The sequence below is a fragment of the Prionailurus bengalensis genome, chromosome C1, assembly GCF_016509475.1.
Source record: "Prionailurus bengalensis isolate Pbe53 chromosome C1, Fcat_Pben_1.1_paternal_pri, whole genome shotgun sequence".
Classification (NCBI taxonomy): Eukaryota; Metazoa; Chordata; class Mammalia; order Carnivora; family Felidae; genus Prionailurus; species Prionailurus bengalensis.
Window position 1 is genome coordinate 73109450 of NC_057345.1, and position 9644 is coordinate 73119093.

Genomic DNA, 9644 nt, shown 5'->3' on the forward strand with positions numbered 1-9644 from the left:
CACGATCTCGCGGTCCGTGAGTTCGAGCCCCGCGTCGGGCTCTGGGCTGATGGCTCGGAGCCCGGAGCCTGTTTCCGATTCTGTGTCTCCCTCTCTCTCTGCCCCTCCCCCGTTCATGCTCTGTCTCTCTCTGTCCCAAAAATAAATAAACGTTGAAAAAAAAAAAAATTTAAAAAAAAAAAAAAAAAAAACTGAATTCAGTCAAGATTTTAGACCTAACTACTGGTTTACAGAAAATATAGAAGATGCAGAAACATATTAAATAATGCCATCAGGATGTAATCAGCCAAATAGACTATAAGAAACTCTGTGGGGCAAATCATCCAATTTATTCTGTAAATAAATGTCATGAAAGGGGAACTATTAGATATTCAAGAGACATGTCTAACCAAATGCAGTGTGTGAATTCTGTTTGGATCCTGATATGAATAAGTCATTTGTAAAAAGACATTTTAAACACAAATTATACTCAATAAAATTACAGTGTTAGCTATTAATATTGTTAATTACAATCTTATACTGCCTATTTAAAAAGGCAAGAGTATCGATTGGAATACTAACAGAATTAATTAGTAATATAACTAGAAGATAAAAATGATACTTTTCATATATACTATTAATCACTAATAAGAAGGTAACAATTCTTGATCTATACAAAAAAAATCCAAAATTCTTAGAAATAATTTTACAATGAAATATGTGTAAGCAGTTGGAAAACTGTAAAACTTATACTGATAGATACAAATGCCTAAATTAATTGAGAAACGGGGTTATTTATACCTTCTCCTGTTGCCTTAATAATCATTAAACATTAAATGTGCTTTAATGCATCTTACAGTATACCTTGGTTCCTTATACTCTTATTAATCTACTAATTAATAATGTATGCCAGTTAACTTTATTATTTGTTTATTATAGTAAAAATGTCTCTTTTTACTTAGGAATCCCAAAATCATGAACTGAAGTATATAGTTACAGAATGATCTCATTATTAGCAGTTAAACAGAGAATCGTAATTGGATCCTTTGCCTTTAACAATTTGGGGTTTGCTAATTCATTTGTAAACTTTGTAGGACTGGGAAGTTACTGTAGCCCATAAAGTTTCATTCTTTTTCTGCTATGTTCCATTTATAAGGCTTCTACCACCAGCAGCAACCTGATAACTCTAAACCAGTTTAGGGAATATTGCTGTCCTCACCATTCCAGTATTCTTAGTATTTACAGTGATTACATTGTCCATATAATGTAATTGTGGAAGGAATTAATGCCATCACCATAGGCCATTGTTCTCTCTACATATTTACCATACCATAAAAGGACATCAAATTGAACCAATCAAACTTTAATGTGGGAATACATTCTAATAAGGCATCATTCCTCAGCTAAGTATCACAGTAAATTCTCAACATATTCCTGGTTCAACTATTTATAAATTAAATAAAACATTTGTTTGTGAAGTAGACCTAAGTTTACATTTTTATAAACCAAAAGATTTTCTAAGAACTGCAGAGGATCTTTATTTATCAACTGTAAAATACTAAGCTATCCAAAGACTTAGAATTTAAAGAGTTAAGAAAATAACAAATAAACAAAAACTCAACCATACATGTCATTTTGTTTCAGTCATTTTCCCATTGCAAATAATAACTTTATCTCAGCTATTACAAAACCAACTATACTGCACTCCTTACAATGGAAATTCTGTGTTCTTCTGGATGAGGAAAATCTGTAATACAGAGAAAGAACAGAAGAAAAACAGGTGGCAAACAGGCGAATAAGTTGCTAATTTATGTTTCCAATTAAAGGCTATTAGTAGTCTAGGTGAGCCATGGAATAGAGACACAGAATGAGGAAGGGTACAGGGATCCTGGCACACCTACATATCATCCCAGATCCAAAAGGCATCTAGAGTTAGTACTAGTTCTCTGACAAGGGGTGTGAAAAAGTATTCACAGAGTCTTTCATAAGAGAAAGACCAGAAAAAATGAATGAATTTATTAAGGCAAAGGGTCTCAACCAGTGCCACACATAGGTTGCAAATGTGAAAGTATTGATCTCAACTTGTAAAGTGGAGTGATCTGGCCAAGACCTATACTGGCAAGAGCTCTGGGCCAGAAATTTCTAGCTATTAACATCCTCCTCTATTTACTATAGTTTGACATTTAAAAAATATTATTTTCCATATGTGTCATGGTTTGGAAAAGGTTAGGAAGCTCTGTTGTGTGGGAAGAAAATAGATCTTAACATCTTTGTATGTTCAGTATATGGTAGCTATGTTTTGTGAGGGAGCAGTTACCAATGCTGGACATGGCTAGAAACTGGGAATTCAACCTTGGCCCCTGGGAGAAGACTGCTTCTGGGGGTCATAGAAAGCAGCAGAGCTTTAGTGGTTTGTGGAAAATGGGGGGCAAAGGGGTGGAGACTGAAGGGTGGCAAATAGACAGTATGTTTCCTCATCAAGCAATTTCTTGAATTCTGAAGACTGTGTGGGGTAACTGGCTAAAATCTAAACCTGAAAACCTGTGAACAGAGCAGAATTACCTGCAGTCATCAGTGCTTAAGAGGAAAACACCCTCACAGTCTCAGTTCAAATTCCAAAACAGATATGCCACTGGAAAAGGGATGACCAGAGGTCATTACCTGATTGGATTAAAGTAACCAGCCCATCCTCACTTAATCTGCTTAAAGAAAAAAGGTAGACCCTCTCTGGCAAAAAAATTAGTCATCTTTAATGTCTACAGCTCTTTAATAGAAAGAAATTTGGAATAAAACATATTTTATATAGAAGAAAAATCAAAGGAGAGAAAAAGGATAAAACAAGTAGTCCTAAGAGGGAAGTATATAGCAACACAGGCCTACCTTAAAAAGCAAGAAAAATCTCAAATAAACAACCTAACCTTACAACTAAAGAAACTATAAAAAAAAAACAACAAATGAAGACTAAAGCCAACACAAGGAAGGATATAGTAAAGATTAGAGCAGAAATAAATGATAAAGAAACTAAAAATAAATCCGAACAATAGACCAGGTCAATGAACCAGAAGCTGGCTCTTTAAAAAAAAATAATAAAGTTGATAAACCTCTACCTAAACTCATAAAAACAGAAAGAAAGAAAGAAAGAAAGAAAGAAAGAAAGAAAGAAAGAAAGAAAGAAAGAGACTCAAATAAAATCCGAAATAAAAGAGAACAGAGAACTGAAACCATAGAAACACAAACAACCAAAACCAAAGAGATAAAATTGTAAGAGAATATGATGAAAAACTATATGTGAACAAATTAGACAACCTGGAAGAAATGGATAAATTCCTAGAAACATATAAACTACCAAAAGTGAAACAGGAAGAAATAGAAAACTCGAACAGACCAATAACCAGCAAAGGAATTGAATAATCAAAAAACTCCCAACAGACAAAAGTCCAGGGCCAGATGGCTTCACAGGTGAATCCTACCAAACATTTAAAGAGTTGATACCTATTCTTCTTTTATTTATTTATTTATTTATTTATTTATTTATTTATTTATTTATTTATTTTTATTGAGAGAGAGCATGCGAGCATGTTGGGGGCGGGGAGGCAGAGAGAGAGAGAGAGAGAGAGAGGGAGAGAGAGAATCCCAAGCAGGCTCCACACTGTCAGTACAGAGCCTGATGTGGGACTTGATCTCACTAACCATGAGATCATGACATAAGCCAAAGTCGAGGGTCGGATGCTTAACCGACTGAGCCCCCCAGCTGTCCCAACCCATACCAAACTATTCCAAAAACTAGAAGAGGAAGGAGAACTTTCAAACTCATTCAGTGAGGCCAGCATTACCCTGATATGAAAACCAGATAAAAACTCCACTGAAAAAGAGAACTATAGACCAATATCCCTGATAAACATAGATGCAAAAATTCTCAATAAAATACTACCTAACCAAATGCAACAATATATTTTAAAAAATCATTCACCGCAATCAAGTGGGATTTATTCCTGTGTTGCAAATGTGGTTCAATATTCACAAATCAATCAATGTGATATATCACATCAATAAAACAAAGAATAAGAACCATATGATTATCTCAATTGATAATCATTTTCTGTTATGCAGAAAAAGCACTTGACAAAGTACAACATCCAATCATGATAACAACCCTTAACAAAGTAGTTTTAGAAGGAACTACCTCAGCATAATAAAGGTCACTTTGAAAAACCCACAGCTAATATCATACTCAATGGGGAAAAACTGAGACCTGTTCTTTTATGGTCAGGAACAAGACAGGGATGTCCACTCTCACCACTATTTTTTTGCTTTGTTTCGTTTTCTGTTTTTACTTTTATTTGCATGTATTTTATGCAGAATTTACTCCTGGGCCATCAGTTTTTGTTTCTTCAGTTTCTTCTGGGATATCTTTTTCTTCTGTGCAACCTCCTCTTCTGGTTTAGGAACAATCTGCTCTTTTTCAGTAAAGATCATCTCAATGTGGCAGGGAGAACTCATGTATGGGTTAATCTGACCTTGAGCCCTGTAGATTCTACGCCGCATTTTTGGGGCTTTGTTCACCTGGATGTGCTCAATGACCGGGAATCTACATCTAAACCCTTAAGTTCAGCATTACTCTCTGCATTTTTAAACATGTGCAGTAAATATTCAGCACTTCTTTTTGGGCCACAGACCCTGTGTCCTGCCCCACTGTTTGGCCTGGGCACACCTACCAACTCCACCATTGTAGCATCAGAATGGCACACATTGATTCTGCGAAGTGACATTTTCAGATACTTGGTGGCTTTTTGGATATGCATACCCTTGATGGCCTGGGCAGTTTCCCATGTGTTCTTAAAGTGAACACAAAAATTTGAACCTCTTGATTTGCATGATTTTGTCGGGTTTTCTGGGTCAAGTGAATAGTGAACCATTTTCAGAGATCACCTCAGGCTGCTTAAGGAAAGAGCTCTCACTACTATTTTTTAACATAGTACTGGAAGTCCTAGCTGCAGCATATCAGAAAACAAAAAGAAATAAAAGGCATCCAAAATGGCAAGGAAAAATGAGACTTTCACTATTTTTAGATGACATCATACTCTATACAGAAAATCTGAAAGACTCCATCAAAAAATTGTTTGAACTGATGCATGAATTCAGTAAGTCACAGGATATAAAATCAATGTACAGAAATCTGTTGGCATTTCTACACACCAATAATGAAGCAGCAGAAAGAGAAATTAAGGACTCAATCCCATTTACAATTGTATCAAAAACAATAATATACCTAGGAATAAAACTAACCAGAGGTGAAAGATCTGTATTCTGAAAACTATGATACACTGATGAAAAAAATTTTAAATGACATGAAGAAATGGAGAGACATTCCATGGTCATGGAATGGAAGAACAAACATTGTTAATGTCAAAACTACCTAAAGCAACATACACATTTTGTTAATTTTTTGTTTTAATTTATTTATTTTGGAGAGAGAGAGAGAGAGAGAGAGAGAGAGAGAGAGAGAGAAAGACAGAGTATGAGTCAGGGAGGGGAAGACAGAGAGGGAGACACAGAATCTGAAGCAGGCTCCAGGCTCTGAGCTGTCAGCACAGAGCCCAATGCAGGGCTCAAACTCACAAACTGTGAGATCATGACCTGAGCCAAAGTCAGACGCCCAACCGACTGAGCCATCCAGGCACCCCAAGCAACATACACATTTAATGCAACCCCTATCAAAATACCAACAGTTTTTTTCACATAGCTATAGCAAACAATCCTCAAATTTGTATGGCACCACAAAAGACACTGAATAGCCAAAGCAATCTTGAAAAAGAAAAGCAAAGCTGAAAGCATCACAATTCCAGAGTTCAAGTTATATCACAATGAAATCTGTAGTGATCAAAACAGTATGGTACTGGCACAAAAATAGACCTATAGGTCAATGGAACAGAATAGAAAACCCAGAAAGGAACCCACAAGTACATGGTCAATTAATCTTCAACAAAGCAGGAAAAAATGTCCAGTTGGAAAAAGTCTCTTCAACAAATAGTACTGGGAAAATTGGACAGCTACATGAAAAAGAATGAAACTGGACCATTTTCTTACAGAATACACAAAAATAAACTCAAAATGGATTAAGGACATAAATCTGAGACCTGAAGCCATGAAACTCCTAGAAGTCAGCACAGGCAATAATTTCTCTGACATCAGCTATAACAACATCTCTCTAGATATGTCTTTTGAATCAAGACAAACAAAAGCAAAAATAAACTATTGGGACTACACCAAAATTAAAAGCTTCTGCACAGCAAAGGAAACAGTCAATAAAACTAAAAGATAACCTACTAAATGGGAGAAGATACTTGCAAATGACCTACCCAGTAAAGGCTAAACCCCCAAAATATATAAGTAAGTTCTACAACTCAACACCAAGAAAACCCAAATAATCCAATTAAGAAAGGGCAGAAGACATTAACAGACATTTCTTCAATGAAGAAATATAGATGACCAACAGACACATGAAAGGATGCTCAACATCACTGATCATCAGGGAAATACAAATCAAAACTACAATGAGATATCACCTCACACCTGTCAGAATGGCTAAAATCAACAACACAAGAAACAACAGGTGTTGGCGAAAATGTAGAGAAAGGGGAACCCTCTTGCACCATTTGTGGGAATGCAAACTGGCGCAGCCACTCTGGAAAACAGTATGGAGGTTTCTCAAAAAATTAAAAATAGAATTACTATACGATACAGTAATTCCACTACTGGATTTACCCAAAGAATAGGAAAACACTAATTCAAAGGGAAACACGCACCCCTATGTTTACAGTAGCATTATTTACAATGGCCAAAATATGGAAGCAGCCCAAGTGTCCATCAGTTGATGAATGGATAAAAAAGATGTGATGTACACATACAATGGAATATTATTCAGCCATAAAAAAGAATGAAATCTGTCCATTTGCAATGACATGGATAGAACTAGAGAGTATAATGCTAAGTGAAGTCAGTCAGAGGAAGAATTATATTATACCATATAATTTCACTCGTAAATCAAATTTAAGAAACAAAACAAATGAGCAAAGGGGAAAAAAACAGAGAGGGAGGCAAACCAAGAAATAGATTCTTAACTATAGAGAACAAATTGAAGGAAGTGGGTGGGGGAATGGTGAAATAGGTGATGGGGATTAAGGAATGCATTTGTTGAGATGAACACTGGGTGTTGTATGGAAGTGTTCAATAACTATTATTGTACAACTGAAACTGGTATTACACTGTATGTTAACTAACTAGAATCTAAATAAAACCTTGAAAAAAGGAGAGAGAAAATGTCATAGAAATATTAGGGAAAAAATGGATCGAATAGAAAAAGAAAAAAGACCATTAAATATAATTATGTTAAAAATTAAATATAAATAGGCTAAAATATATAAATGAGGATTGTCAAACTGAAAAGGCTGCAAGCAAACAGAATATATTTTGTGGTTTACAAAATAAAATATAAAGCTATAGAAAGGTTGGGAATAATAGGATGGAAAAAGATATACAGTTGACCCTTGAATAGCATGCAGGTTAGGGGCACTGACCCCCTGCACAGTCCAAAATTCATGTATAATTTTTGACTCCCCCAAATCTTAACTATAGCCTACTGTTGACTGAAAGCCTTACCAATAATGTAAATAGTCAACACATATTTTGTATGTCATATGTATTATGTATAATATAATGTATATGTACAATAAAATAGGCAAAAGAAAATATTAAGAAAATCATAAGGAAGAGAAAATACATTTACAGTACTTTATTTATTGAAAAAAAAAATACCTGTGGACCCATGCAGTTCAAGCTTATGTTGTTCAAGGGTCAACTGTCTATGCAAACACTAACCACTGAAAGCTGGCATACCTATACTAATATCAGACAACATACTTTAAGGCAAGAAGCATTATTAGAGATAAAGACATTTAATAATGATAAAAGGAGTCAACTCATAGGAAAACATCCCAATTCTAAATCTGTATGCAACAAACATAGGTCAAAATAGATACAGGAAACACTGACAGAATTAAAATGAGGAATAGAAAAATATACAATAATTATGGGAGATTTTTATATACCTTTACTCTTCACAAATTTAATATTATTCAGGGAGATAGAGAAAACTGCCCGCCTGCCTTAGGACACTGCCCCCATAACTAAAACTGACAAGAATGTTTTTAAGGAAAAAAAAAAAATAACAGACCAAGCTCTCACATGAACAGAGAGGTAAAAATCATGAACAAAATATTAGCAAATTAGTTTAATCCAGCAATATACAAAAAAGATAATATAGGAAGAACAAATGGTTTTTTTTTCAGAAGTGCAAAGATGGTTTAATATTTGAAATCAATTAATCTAATTAACACTATTAACCAAAAAGAGGAAATCATATAGTTATTTTGAAAAATATATTAAAATAGCAATTCATAAAATCCAATATTCATTCACATAATTAAAACCCTTAGCAAACTATGAATAGAAAGGCATTTCTTAATCTGATAATCTATCTACAATAACCCACAGAAAACAGCATACTTAATGAATTAGTGAAAGCTATTCCCCAAGATTTCAAAGAAGAAAATAGTATCTGCTGTCATTATCTCTATTTAAAATTGTATAGGAAGTCCTATCCAGTGTACTAAGGAAGAAAGATAAGAGAAAGGCATATGATTAGAAAGCAGAAATATGAGTCTTTATTTGTAAATGATACGATTGTATACAAAAAAAATCCAAAAGAACATATAAACTATTAGAATTAAATTTCATCAATATGAATGAATGAATATAAGGTAAGCATATAAAAATGAACTGTTGCTATGTCACAACATATATATAAAAATAAAATTTAAAAAATAATACTATGGATAGGAAGATCAAAAAATCAAATACCTAGGCCTAAAAAAAATATGGGCAAGGCATTTAATTGAAACTATAAAACATTACTGAGAGATTTTTCTAAAAATTCGAAGGGAAAGGATATACAATATTCTCAAATAGTAAAGATGGGGGCGCTGGGTGACTCACTTGGTTAAGGATCTGATTCTTGATTTCAGCTCAGGTCAGGATCTCACGTTTCAGGAGATCAATGCCCCATCTTGGGGTCCATGCTGAGCATGGAGTCTGCTTGGGATTATCTCTCCCTCACTCTCTGCCTCTCCCCGCCTCTCTCTCCCTCTCTCTCAAAATAAATAAACAAACACTACAAAAACTCAGAATGAAGAAAGTAAAAAAATAACTCACTAAGAAGTCAAAAATATTTTATATGTCTATCTCCAACAAAGATTTGAATCCAGAATTCATTGTATACTAACTACAACCTAACTTGACTTTTTTTTTTAAAAGAATGGTTGACATCTACTCATTTTTTTTAAGTTTATTATTTATTTTGAGAGAGAGACAGAGAGAGAGAGAGCATGCATGCGTGAGTGTGGGAGGGTCAGAGAGAGAGGGAGAGAAGGAAACCCTGGTTTCACACTGTTAGCGCAGAGCCCCATGCAACGCTCGATGCCACAAACCATGAGATCACGACCTGAGCCAAAATCAAGAGTTGGATGCTTAACTGACTGAGCCACCCAGATGCCTCCTAACTTGACTTTTAACAAGATAAAAAAATTTAAAATCGGGCCACCTGGCTG

General features: G+C 34.7%; 1 pseudogene; it reads right to left on the reverse strand.

The window, feature by feature from the left end:
* Positions 1 to 4299: 4299 nt before the first annotated feature.
* Positions 4300 to 5106, reverse strand: LOC122480728 (annotated as a pseudogene).
* Positions 5107 to 9644: the final 4538 nt, after the last annotated feature.